Source organism: Bos taurus, chromosome 6, assembly GCF_002263795.3.
Source record: "Bos taurus isolate L1 Dominette 01449 registration number 42190680 breed Hereford chromosome 6, ARS-UCD2.0, whole genome shotgun sequence".
Classification (NCBI taxonomy): domain Eukaryota; kingdom Metazoa; phylum Chordata; class Mammalia; order Artiodactyla; family Bovidae; genus Bos; species Bos taurus.
The window spans coordinates 103,278,023-103,292,186 of record NC_037333.1 but is presented as its reverse complement, the minus strand read 5'-3'; the positions used below and the strand labels follow the sequence as shown (position 1 = coordinate 103,292,186).

Genomic DNA, 14,164 nt, shown 5'->3' with positions numbered 1-14,164 from the left:
GTTAGGACAGATATTAGTCTGTGTCTCCGCTGTTGAGCTGCAGGGTGGGCGGATGTCAGTCCTCAGGGCTCCCCTTTCTCATTCAGGGTCCCTCAGCTGTGCCTTTTCTAAAGTTTGAGGTACTGCCACTGACTCTGGGGCTGGTTTTAAGTTCAGAGGAGGCCCCAGCTCTTCAGGTTGGCAAATATGGTGTGCGGTTTCGGTGGACACTTGAAGCTCAGGAGGTTGTGGAAGTCTGGCTGGACTAGCTGAGGATATCACAGCATGTCTACCCCCTCATTCCTCATAAGCTGTGGACTGAAGCAGATGCAGACGGGGGTGGAGGTAGGGGGTACAGCCCTTTCTGGGGGGACTTATCTGCCTCATTGCCTCCCGCAGCCCTACTGAGCCTCTGCAAGGAAGCTGGTTCAGGACGTGCCCCAGAAGCGCAGATGGTGAGGATGGCAGCTCCACCTTCAAGAGCCTCCTCTGTATCTTTCCTGAAACCTGGGGAAATGGACATGGTGTTGAGTGGGAGCCCCTTTGCAGGATTTGCTGCTGTGAGCAAGAGGGGTCACAGCTCTGGAAGGACCACGACAGACAAAATTGCTGTTGAAATGAAAGTGGACAGAGAAGGAATGCTCACGTCTGAGCTTCAAACAAGGCACACGATATTAGACACTTTATCTGGATCAACTCTGAATCGGGGATTTCTCAGGGCTTCATCATCATGATGTCCTGCACAGTCACTAGGAGCTCAGTCACAAAGCCAGACTACAGGGTTCAAATCCCACCTCTGCTCTCATCAGCTCTGTGATCATGGGCAAGTTGGTTAACCTCTGTGTTTCCACGTCTATAAAGAGGTGTGATAATAATATACACTTTACAGACTTGGTTGTGATGATGAAGTGAGTGGATGTGTGCAAAGTGCTTCTAACACAGCCTGGAGCATTATAAGCACTTAATGTTAGCTTCTGTCTTAGTCCATGCCTGCTGGGATAAAAAGTACCATCGGCTGGGTGGCTTATCAACCGCAGAAAGGTACTCTTCACAGTTCTGGGAGCTGGAGGGCCAGATCAGGGTGAGAACCCTCTTCCAGCCTGCAGCCTGTCAACTTCTCTCTGTATTCTCACACTGCAGACAGGGTGTGGGAGCTCTCTGGGGTCTCTTTTATCAGGGCACTAATCCCATTTATGCAGGCCCCATCCTCCTGACCTAAGTAACTCCCAAAGGCCCCACTTCCTCATACCATCACCCTGGGGGTTAGGGCTTCAACACAGAAATTTGTGGGAATACAAACACCCCATGACAGTTATGAATATAGTTCAGCTTATGTGATGAGGGCAGGAGAATAAATAGTGAATTTGAGTTTTAATTGCAAGTACTAGGATGAGATGATTGGATGGCATCATCAACTCAGTGGAGATGAGTTTGAGCAAACTCCGGGAGACAGTGAAGGACAGGGGAGCCTCACATGCTGCATGGGGTTGCAGAGTCAGGCATAACTGAGTGACTGAATGACATGAGTAGAGCAAGAGTAAACGACTTTGTTCAGATCAGCAAGAAAGTTGTGACGCTAGTTCTGCAGGTGACTAAAAATTGATCCCCTTGGGCAAAGAAGCTGAACTCCTAGGAAGCCTGAGTTTGTGCCCCTGACCACAAGTGACACTTAGACCACAGGTCGGTGAAACTGTGGGATGGGACTCACTGATTTGACTGATGCCTCCAGACCTGGGTGAGCTGTGGGGGCAGGGGTCAGAAAGGACCCTGTCCATCCATTTCTGGGCTCTTGTATCTTGAGGGGGTTCCAGAAGAAGAGAAGTGTCCCCGTGAGGATGTGAGGTTGCTCGCTGTAGAGTAGGTAATGGAGCCCCTTCCAGTCTCCTGTTCCCTTTTGGTAAGTTCTGCATTGCTCATCACTGCCTGGGTGAGGGGATTCTTTGGGGGATCAGAGAGAAGCCAGAGACTCATCCCAGTTACGCGGTGGGCTGGGGGAAATACAATATGACTCCTGTAGACAAATGGGCCTGAGCCCTGGGACAAATGCCATCTGGGAAACATACATGCATGCATGTCTACGTAATGGATATGATGGCACGTCTCTGTGTGCACAGACAGTGAGAGAGATGAATGACATAAGACAGTGCAGACACAGTGAGGAATGTGGGCTAGAGGCAGCTTCCAGCTGATGGAAACCACTGAAGCCTTCGGGGAAGAACTTGCTTCTGAAGCAGCATCCCAGGGCAGCAGGGCTTAGGTATGAAGGAAGCCGTGAGAAAGACACGGGGTGGGAAAGGCAGCATGTGTCTTGCGAGGAGCCAGAGGGTTGGGTGCATTGGCAGGTGGGGTTGGAGCGAGAGGAGGGGGAGAGAGAACCAGAGAGGGTGGTGAAGACTACCAATGCCGAGTTTAGGGGTTTGGACTTTTCCCTGCAGATGACAGTGAGAGAGATTCGGGAAGTATTTTTGTACATGGCAGTGATATAAAAAGTGCTGCTCTTTGGGAAAAAAAGAGCAGTCAGTTGTCTGGTGCGGGGCAGCAGTGAGAAAATGGGGGTGGGGGAGCTGGTCTGAGGGTGCAGGCAGAGGGCTGGCGATGGAAGGTGGAGAACTCAGCTCCTCCATCGGACACAAAAGGCAATGGAGCAGTCTCTGATCCCACTTGGATGTCCCTGCAGGAACCAGTAACTAGAGCAGCCACAGCCCAGGGCTTGGCCACCAGCTCTCTAGTTTCTGCAGAGGGGGCGGGGAGTGATGGGAACTCAGAGAAAACACAAATGGAAAGATCTCAGAGTGGTGGCCCAGATCAGACTGCAGCATTGTTAAAAGAGATATGAATAACCTTGTGGGTTGGGGTAATGCACGCCTGGTCCCTGACTGCTCAGAGAGCAGGTTTTATTAAGTTGGTTCAACTTGACACTCATCCACCCACACCTTCCAGATGTCCGGTCCTGTGCTGGGTGTTGGGGAAATGCAGAGGACAAGACAGAGTCCTCGGCCTTAAGGAGCTGTACTCAGGGGGACGGGGTGGGGGGTGAACCTCCAAAAAGGCTGGCCCTGCACGTGACGGGTGACCCCATAGAGGACATCAGAGGGAAGGTTCTGAATTACCGCTTTCCTGTCTCATGTGTGGACTGTCAGCACTTTGGGGGCAGGAACGGGGCTTCCCCCTCACTACCTGCACCCCTGGCTGCCCCGGGTGCAGGGTAGACACATTGTGTGTTTATGAATGGAGAGATGGATGCACAAGGAGCTGAAGGTATGGAGGGACCCAGGGAGTTTGCTGGCCTGCAGACTCCACGAATCTGCCTGCAATGCAGGAAGCCCAGGTTCAGTCCCTGGGTTGGGAAGATCCCCAGGTGAAGGGAATAGCTACCCACTCCAGTACTCTTGCCTGGAGAATGCTATGGACAGAGGAGCCTGGTGGGCTACAGTCCATGGGGTCACAAAGAGTTGGACACGACTGTGCAACTAACTTTCACTTTTCAGCCTCCAAGCTCCAAGTAACTCATCACTCATAGTCTCTTAACTGGTTATGTTTTCTGAGTATCTCAAAAACCCTCTGAAGGCAGGAGGCTGGAGCTTCATCTCACACCATGCCTCCCTCTTGGCTGCCCTAAATTTTAATTAGTCATAATCATTATAAACGTGTTTATAGCACTTCAGCATTTCCAAACCACTTCCCGCACATTATCTCCCCGGGATCTCACACAACTGCGTTAAGGCAGGAAGATGATCAGGGCATTTGTGACCCTCCCTGACACACAAGAGAAGGGGACCGATGTCTTCCATGTGCCCTCGGGCGCTGCTTGCCTTCCACTTGCTCTCATTATCCTTACTTTTACACATGTAGCTTATTTAATTATCTCTGCAACAAGGCCAGGCCATTATTATTCCCGTTTTACAGATGTGAAACTCATATGCAGAGAAGTCAAGCATGGCGCCCAAGGGGGCACCGCAAGTGAGCTGAGATTCAAACTTGGTTCTGCCTGATTCCAAGTCTAGTCATTATGACAACAAAGATGATAAGTATGATGTGGTGATGATGGTGGTGACAGGCACTTACTGAGTGTTAACTCTGTGCCAAGCACTGAGCCTGGCATTTACATGTTTTATTAAATGAATACTCACTGAGTACTAATTAATTAATTTAATACTCAATGCTAATTTACTCCTGACAGTCCCCTAGGGTAGCTGCTATTATTATCCACCGTGTTGTTTCACTGGGCCAGATGCACTGGGGAGTGTGTATTTCAGAGAGGGTGACAGCTGTTACCTGATGCTTCATGGGCATGAAGTAACTCCAGGTTTAACGCTTTGCACAACCAGTTTAGGGCTCAGTATGTAGCATGGCGACAATGTGTACAAAATAGAAGTGAACCAGACATTGGGAGACTTCCTCCCAAGATGCATAAATGAAATGTACTTTAGACAACACTGTTTGAATTTTATTTTCACTATGCGGCTTCCCAGGTGACACAGTGGTGAAGAATCCACCTGCCAATCCAGGACATGCAAGAGACAAGGGTTCAGTCCCTGCGTGGGAAAGATCTCCTGGAGTAGGAAATGGCAAACTGTTCCAGTATCCTTGCCTAGAAAATTCCATAGACAGAGGAGGGCTACAGTCCACGGGATCACAAAGAGTGAAACACGACTGAGAACGCACATCCTTATTCTCATAGATTCTAAAAAGGAAGACTTCACCTCCGAAGAATGAAATTTTTTCGAAGAATTCAAGGTCTTTCAAAATGGACTAGGCATCTTGGGGCAACAGTGAGCTCACCGATGCATTACAGGAAGACAACAAGCCCCTCTTTGGATCTGCCTGAGCTTCAGTTGCTGTGGGGCATCAGGGCAGGACTAGGAAGGAGGCTCTGAAGGAACGGGAAGATCTGGAAGGAGGTCTGGGCTAGCGCCAGACACCAGGCCAACGACCAGACCCCGGGGAAAAGGGCATTGAGAGGCTGGAAGGGCGCCTTGGTGAAGAGGCCTGGAGATTGCACTTGCAGGAGGAGAAATGGGGGAAGGTGGGGTCCGGGGCCCCAGGAGAGCACTCTGAATAGCGGCTCCTGGACAAGTGGCATGAAAGATCAAGTTCATAGGACCAGGAGGTGGTCTCAGGATTGCCCAGGTGAAGACCTGGCGGGGGTGGGGGGCGGTGATGGGGGGAAGCCATGTCTGAGGAGTAAGGCGGGGAGCAGTGTGGGGAGGGGGCAGAGTGAGTGGAGACTGGGAAGCCTGGCAAAGAGGAGACAGGGTGGAGACTGCACAGGGGCTTGCCTATTTGGTTTGTGTTTAGCCTGAGACAAAGGAACCAGGAGTTTGGGAATGCTTAAAAGAAATGGCTGATTCTAAGAGAAGGCATGGGGGAGGGAGGCAGAAGTGGCTGAAAGGGAGCCCCCTTCCTCTGGAACTGCAAGAAATGAGCTACATTAAGGAGGGCATGTTGATGACCTTAAAGACCCAAGGTCTCATGATGGGCTTCCCTGGTGGCTCAGTGTTAAAGAATCCACCTGTCAATGCAGGAGACGTGAGTTCGATCCCTGAGTCTGGAAGATCCCCTGGAGAAGGAAATGGCAACCCACTCCAGTATTCCTGCCTGGACAATCCCATGGACAGAGGAGCCTGGCAGGCTACAGTCCATGGAGTCACAAAGAATCGGACATGATTTGGTGACTAAAAACAAATTCCAGGCAAAGGGGCACCTGGTGAGCACAGAGGCGTGTGTTGGAAATGGTGACTGTTCCTTCTGTAGCCTGAGCACTAGAATATAAACAAGCTCAAGCTTGACCCAAGGCCACAGGGCCTGGCAGGCCGATGGTCACTCCATCGGGTGGCTGCACCAAGGAGGTTCTGGAAGGAGTGAGCGGTCCTGGAGGCAGCCAGTCTGTCACTGGAAACATTGACAGAAGGGTGGCTGCTGCAAACAGACGGGCCCCTCTCTTAGGCATCCCCAAATTGGGTTTCTATGGCAACCCGCCTCTGACCTGCATATCCCACAATCATTCAGTTTCAGCAGAGCCCTTGCTGAGCATGCACCCAGCCATCTCAGAGACTAGGAGGTGCGGTCCTGGCCTCAGGTAGCTATGGTCTTGTCAGGGAGGCTAAGAGAGACAGACATCCACCAGCGTTTAGGGTGAGGACAGCTCAGGACTCCTCCTTAGGAACCAGGGATGGCTTCCGGAGGTGACAACACCTCCTGAAAGTTGAAAGTGAGCTGGAGCTAGTGAGGCAGAGGAATCTGGGGCCTGGGGGCCCCGGGAAGAGTGGCACCCTCGGGGAAAGTTCTCTGCAGTGTAGAGAAAGAAGTGAAGAGAGACAAGGAAGATTTCAAGGCAGAAGTACCCATGGGCAGAGGGTGATGCTGTGGTGAGGTGAATCCCAAGGGAACTTTACCGTGTGTGTGTATTTTTGTCAGGTTTGCATTTTCGTAAGGAAGATGTATTAATTTGGTAACTTGAATAAACATAGTAGTCAAAAAAGGGAAGAATGCAAAATGTCCATCACCTGATGAGTGGATAAACAAAGGACGGCATATCCACACAGAGGATTATCATTCAGCCATAAAAAGGAATGAAGTGCTGATGCTACAACATGGATGAACCTTGAAACCACTTGCTGAGTGAAGAAGCCAGACAGAAAAGGCCAAATACACTAGGGGTCCATTTATACGACATGTCCAGAAGAGGCAGATCCGTAGAGACAGAATGTAGCTAGCTGAGTGGCTGCCAGGAGCTAGTGGGGAGGACGGACTGGGGATCGTCCGCTTACTGGGTATGGAGTTTGTTTCTTGGTTCATGAAAATGTTCTGAGATTAGAGTGGTGCTGGCAGCACGACGCTGGGAATGCACTAAAACCCCCTGGATTGTAAATGATTTAATTGATTAAATTGAATGATTTGACTAAATTGTAAATCATTAAAAATGATTAGAATGATGAATTTTACATTATTTGCGTGCAAGCTAAGTCACTTCAGTCGTGTCTGACTCTGCAATCCTATAGACCGTACCTGCCAGGCTCCTCTGTCCATGGGACTCTGCAGGCAAGAATACTGGAGTGGGTTGCCATGCGCCGCTGCAGGGGATCTTTCTGACCCAGGGATCGAACCCACGTCTCTTACATCTACTACATTGGCCGGTGGATTCTTTACTACTAGCACCACCTGGGAGGTTATTTACCTCCATAAAAAAAAAAATAGATGACCCAGCAGAGCACCTGTATCCTCAGACTTGGAGACCACATTTCTGAGCCAGAGGAAGAACTAAGATGATTGAAATAAGCCAGTTCATAAGTAGAAAATGCTACCCACCCACCCACCCCCATGACCATTCATTCTTCAGGCTTGCTGTTTCCCACCCAGCCAGGCCACCTGCTTGCTGGCCTTAGGGAGAACCACAGTGACTCGATTGCCCATTCATGTTCATTCATTCATTTATCCATTCATTCGATAAGGATTTTATGGGCGCTTTCTTTGTGCCCACATTTCAGGTGAAATGCATGGTGGTCCTGCCTTCTTGGGTCACCGCTGTGGAGGGGAAGACAGCCCAGGAGCAGCTGCACATGGTCAATGGCCACGAGCGCTGTGAACCACCCAGGAGGGTCAGGGGTGGGGAGAGGACTGGTATGCAGTGTCGTCTGCAGCCAGCAGCACATCAAAGCCAACAGACGGGTCATCCACAGGTGACCTGGTATCAGAGGCGCCAAAGCAGTTCCCAAGGCAACAGATGAGCTGGCCACATGTGTCTAGGACCACCATCCGGCCCCCTGATCTCAAGGGTGGGAGCCCTCTAGACCCTGCTGGCTTCTCCCGCCCATCACTGAGCACAGGCCACTCCCCCTACAGCCACATTCAACTCCTCCCCATCCTTCTGGCCTTGGGCCCTTGTCCCTTTTGTTCCCGCTGCTTAGAATGTTCCTTCTTTCCACCCCTGCCCTCTGCCTGGTAACCTTTCCAGTCTTCATGTTTCTGCACAGACGTGGCCTCCTCCAGGAAGCCTTCCTTAACTGCACTGCCCATTCGAGGTCAGGCACCTCCTCTGGCTCTCAGCATGGACCACACAGCTTCACCATTGTCTGATTCCAGTTGTGTGTTCCTGGGTGGACCCTGAGCTCTGCCAGGACCAGAGTCCTGCCTGGAGCTCTGTGTCCCAGTTCTGCCTTGGTGGAGAGCTCTGCAACCATGGAGCTGCCATTAACACACGGAGCTTGCAATCTGAAGGCACATAAAGTTTATGGCCTTCTATAAACGTTAAATGTTCATAATACACCTGATAATTTAATTGAGATGGAGCTCATTAAGTCAAAAGTAGAAATTCAAATCTTTCACAGAATTCCCCTGAACAATGTATTTTAATTCATATATCCTATTCAGTGAGTGTCCACCAGACGCGGAGTCCTGGAATACGAACCGCAAAACATTGACTCTTACAAGGTCAGCGGCGAAAACAAGAAACAGTAAATAAAGGTCTTTGGCGGGTGGGCTGGCTTTCTCTCTCTCTCTCTCCGTGTCGTAGACACACATACTCACATACACACACACACACACACACACACACATACACACACACGCATGCGCCCGCACACTCACACACAGCTTACCTCAGACAGTGGCAGCCAAGTCCTCTGTCACCAGGGAATGCGTGCAGCCGATGATGAAGTACCTTTGTTTGCTCTGACCGGAAGCAGCCGGCAGGTCCGCAGGGACAGGATGGCAACAGAGGAGGCAAGATTCTCCGTGAGCTTCTGGAGGAAGAGGGGTGGGTACTGCATGAGCTGGAGGCACAAACAGCCCACACCTCCTACTATAAAACATCTCTCTGGGGCCAGGAGACATTCTTACCCTGGAAGACACTCCATGTCACTTCCAAGGGGAGAGTAACTTTTGATATACGGACAATTCCTAAGAGGGATACCTCCAAATTAATATTGAAATGCTTTTTAAAATCTGTTTTTCGCCCACTATAGAATTTTTATGTGCACCTTAAAACTATTTGGGGAAATAGTTTAAAAACCAAAGATATTTTTATGTGCATCTTAATACGATTTGGGGAAATACTTTAAAAACCAAAGACATTTGGAGAAATAAATAAAAGTAAAAAAATAAGTCAGTGTCCCAGGGAATACATTAGCGTGTGTTTTCAATGGAATCAAGATTATAAAATTTCACAAGCGTTCTGATCTTGTATTGTAAGAGTTCCTCAAAGGACCATATTTGCAGCAGCCATTGTGAACTGCTGCAAAATCTGCCAGTTTATCGTTGTATACCCACCTCCTAACCCTGCCTTTGGTACACGGTAGGCACTCAGTAAGTATGTGTTGTATGAATGCTAAATGACCAATGTTTCATTGATGAGATATATTGCCATTTACTTAACCCTTCCAGCAGCTGGACACTGCAGTTGTTCCTAATAACTTGCTATTATAATACTGTGATAAATTGTGCAATTAGTTATATCTGTGTCTCAACGATCAACCAGAGAATCCCCTCAAAAGGTTTTACCCAGGTGAAGGATGTGAATAGTTTTCAGCTTGCAGGCTCATCTGCCAACAGACATTTTTTTTCAAGCCAATATCTGCCTTACATTAAAGGCTGGAAGTTGGGTAAATATTCCTTTATCCCAAACCCAACACCAAGGCAGGTAGAATTTACATTTTGTTTTGCAAAAGCATGAGCGTTCTCCTTTAGGAATAACATTACACCTTCTTGACTTGAATTCAGATATGAAATATTTACTTTTGAGAAACCCAAGAGAACTGACTCCGATATGAATTGTATTTTAATAACAGTGACTTGCATCAGAAGCCAAAGGACAGAAGGGAAGGAGAGGGGAAATTTACAATTTACGCCTTATAAACAGAAAAGAAAACCCTAAGTGAGAAATTCAGGGAAATGAATCGTCTATGCCTTAAGACTCTCTTGAGTAAATACAGTTGGCGGCAAGCTCGAAGCTGCCTGGAGCTCTGTTTGAGTCAAACCCAAAGTGTCCATCAGTAGAGACCACCATAAGTTGAGAGAGAATTAAAAGTTGAAGAGCCTGATCTGATTACCTAATTCTGCTGCTGCTGCTGCTGCTAAGTCACTTCAGCCGTGTCCGACTCTGTGCAACCCCATAGACGGCAGCCCACCAGGCTACCCCGTCCCTGGGATTCTCTAGGCAAGAACACTGGAGTGAGTCACCATTTCCTTCTCCAATGCATGAAAGTGAAGTCGCTCAGTCGTGTCCGACCCTCAGCGACCCCATGGACTGCAGTTTTCCAGGCTCCTCCGTCCATGGGATTTTCCAGGCAAGAGTACTGGAGTAGGGTGCCATTGCCTTCTCCAACCTAATTCTGCTATCATCTAATAAAGGGTAACTAAGAGTTGAAGACGCTAGGTCATTAAGGGCTCTTGTGACAATAAGCAGCTTTAAATACCTGCCACCCCTTAGCAAGTGAACTTTATTGGGTACTAACCAGAGGAGTGAAATTTCAGGTGGTTTTTACATGATAGGTTTATAGCCCCGTGAATGTGTATGGCCTTTAACTTCTGCTCCTGTGTTTACCGGACTCAGATCACACCTCCAGACATGACAACCAGGTGTCATGTGGAAATTGTTGGGTCCTGGCAGAGGTTGACCATATTGTGAGGGGAGTGTATATGTGCTCAGATGCATCCAATTCTTCACAACCCCATGGACTGCAGCTGCCCAGGCCCCTCCTGTCCATGGACTTTTCCAGGAAAGAACACTGGAGCAGGTTGCCATTTCCTACTCCAGGATTGTGAGCGGGTACAGGACTGAAAATCAGGGGCCCTGGGCTCTGAATGCTGTGACTGCTCTGACACTGACATGCTTTGGGGTCTTGTTCAAGGTGCTGCCTCTCCCTGGCTTCAGATTCATCCTCCTTCCAGTAAGGAGCTTAGATCAGATGGTCCCTGTGTGCCATTTACTTCTTCGAAAATATCAACTAGTAATAAAAGTCACTATGTACGTGTTTACTATATGCCAGAGTCTCAAAAGCTCTAGGGGGCCAACCCTTGACACCTCAAGCTCCTCTTTCTATCATCTCAGACTGACTCTGGTTTCAAGTGTTAACTCGAACCATCTTCAAACTCCTCTGAGCTTTTTTTTTTCAGTTGGCCACTTCATAAGGTTGCCGGGACAGTCAAAACATTGAGGTTTCATAAGCTTTGAAATGGAGAAGGAAATGGCAACCCACTCCAGTAATCTTGCCTGGAGAATCCCACGGAGTCGCAAAGAGTCGGACACAACTGAATAACTAACACCACGCTACTAAACTTTGAAATACTAGACAATTTTGACAATTTAAATTAGAGCATATCTGAGTGGCTCCTCCCCAGTATCACACCGGGTGGACAGATGCAGCAGCTTTGTAATGGGGTGCATGGAGAAAGAGCCCCCCAAGCCTCATGCACCTGGAGAGGTCAGATTGCTCCTCTAGAGCCTGGGTCACCCCTTCAGTAGGGGTACAATCAGCTCCAACATCTGTCTCCCTGAGGAGCACGTGAGTCCCCTGAGGGCAAGGACCATGTTTAGATTCAATTCTGCCATCCACTTGGCTGGGACCAGGCATGGGAGCTCAGTTGCTCAGTCATGTCGACTCTAATAATTTCTGGACTGCAGCCAGCCAGGCTCCTCTGTCCATGGGATTTTTCAGGCAAGATCACTGGAGAGCGTTGCCATTTCCTTCTTTAGGGAGTCTTCCCCACCCAGGGATGGAACCCAAGTTTCCTGTGTCTCCTGCATTGCAGGGGGATTCTTTATCCGCTGGGTCATCAGGGAAGCCAGGCATGGAAGATGCTCCAAAAAATGTTCAAAGGCATAAGTGGAAGGAGAGAGGTGGGGAGGGGACAAAGAAGGAAAGAGGGTGGGGGACTTCCCTGGGCAGGACTGCGTCTATGCTTTGTGCTTAGAGAGTGATGGTTCAGCCCGCCTGGTGCCCTTGCAATGAAGCAAGATCTGCTCTCCTGGGTCTTTTCCAAGGAGACTTGGATGAAAGCACCATGCCCGGATTTCACAGGTCACTGGAATCCATCTCTGTCAGGCCCCACTGAAAAGACACTCCCAGAGTCTGGGACGGAGCTAGAAACACCCCACAAAGAGCCCCCTGGGGCCTCACCATCCAGACACTTGGCTGGTGTGTTCCCATGACCCTGGTGGTTTGTATCCAGGGCAAAACAGAGGCGGCTCTTAGGGGGTCTGAACAGCACCAGGAGGAAGCACATTTGGTCTCTTGAGTAAAGGAACACACTCTCATGTCGGTGAAGACTTTCACTGTCAATCTCCCAATGGGGAGATGGAATCATTGACCAGGATTCTCACTCTGTGGAGGAGAAAAAGGCTTAGGAACAAAGAGCTATTTTCCTTGAGGTTATTCAGCCCTTAAAGGCCAAACAGAACTAAAAACCTACTCTTTTTGACCCTGAATCCATTCTCCAAACACTCTGATTTGACTTTGCCCTTATTCTCTCCATCCTGCTAACACAAAAGCCCTTCCCTGCTCCTGGGCTGACCCTGGTCCACTTTTTCTACTGGAGGATTCATTGGGTCCACCTCCTTCAGGAATTCTCTGATTACACATGCCAGCTCCCCACATCCACCCGCCCTGTCCAGATCCAGACTTCTTCTTCTGGACTTTGACACAGACCTCACCACCCGTGTTGTCCTTGGCTTCGATGTCATTTGCTCCCTCTGTTCACTTATTCAAGAAAATGTACAGAGCACTTGGAGGAAGGGAGACTGAGGCTGGGAAGTGAGTCTAGTGGTTTAAGGCCACCGAGAAGGTAGATGAGGAGCCATGGGACTGGATGTTCATTCAGTGAATTTAGAGAGCTGCCACGTGACTCCCAAACACTCAGCTCTTTCTAACATCTGCCTCTTTATGGGGCCGCATTTCTGAACAATATTTGGACATTAGCCCATCCTCCTGGTCAGGATGGCAGGTGTAACTCACTAACCTGCCAGGTGTTAGCCCATCGGCCACCTGTTCACACAAGCACACGCACCGTGCCTGCAGGACTTGGCTAAATGCCCTATAGAGCAGAGAGCGTATCATTTCCACTCTAGCATTTTCCATCTTTGGTCCATTTATTGAGCCGTGAAGCCGAGCTCCTTTAGAGAATTCAACCATTAGAGAGGGGCGTTTAACTCCCAGATCTGCCACCTGATAGAAAGTAACTCTTGGGAACCTCAGTTTCCTTTGGTGCCAGATAAGAATATCACCAGTTCATGAATTAGTATAGATGATGCATTAATGATGACACGCAGCCCAGCTCCTCCTGGCATACAGCAGGCACGCAATAAGTGGCACAATATTATTGTTTATGTTGAATGTTATCATCTGTTTTTATCATTGTATTTATGTATTTATTATTGGCTGTGCTGGGTCTTCATTGATGCACAGGCTTTTCTCTAGCTGAGGTGAGCCAGGGCAAGCAGGGATGAGTGTGGGCTATTCTCCAGCTGCAGTGTGCAGGCTTCTCAGGGCAGAGGCTTCTTTTGTTGCAGTGCACGGGCTCAATGGTTGTGGCACACAGGCTTAGCTGCTCCTTGGCAAGTGGGATCTTCCTGGATCAGGGATCGAACTCATGTCTCCTGCATCGGCAGGCGGATTCTTTACCACCGAGCCGCCAGGGAAGCCCAAATGTTATCATCCTGGTCTCTACCCCAGAGCTTTTATAGATAAGTTTGCTTTTAGAAGAGCTACCCCCAAACCAGGGATTAGGAGCACTGTGATGAGAAGTGTCAATTTTAAGTGACCCAGCGAGTCCTGAGTCCTTAAGTCCTTTGGCAGCTCAGTTTTCTCATCTGTAAAATGCGGATTGTGGGACCTGCCCTCCTCTCTCACAGAGGGCAGAGGAAGGATCGGATGCAATGAGGCCCATGAAAACACTTTTTAAAAGGGCTTTTAAAAGTTCACTTCACAGAACACAAAGATACGCTCTTGAGGACCTCACAGAAACCTTCGGATGTCTCCCTCTGGATTCTGGGAGAAGACCCAAATTCCTGAGGCCACCATTCACAGAACTTTGTGGGCTTTTTCTCCTCCTCCAGCCTTTTTGAATGGCACTTCCTGCCTGCCTCCTCCCATCCCCACCCCCACACCCTCCATCAGCCGCCGGGGAACTTCCCTGACCTCTACTCTCCCGACTAGCATCCATCACATCAGGCTACACTCCAATTACTTGC

The 14,164-nt window shown here is 49.2% G+C and overlaps 1 protein-coding gene across 1 annotated transcript in view; it reads right to left on the bottom strand.

Moving 5' to 3' along the window:
• C6H4orf50 (chromosome 6 C4orf50 homolog) overlaps positions 1-14,164 on the bottom strand; it is a 147,689-nt gene that overhangs the window by 26,404 nt on the left and 107,121 nt on the right. Inside the window, 1 exon segment of the mRNA XM_059887809.1 lies at positions 8,577-8,720. The gene's annotated coding sequence lies outside the window, so the exon portion shown is untranslated.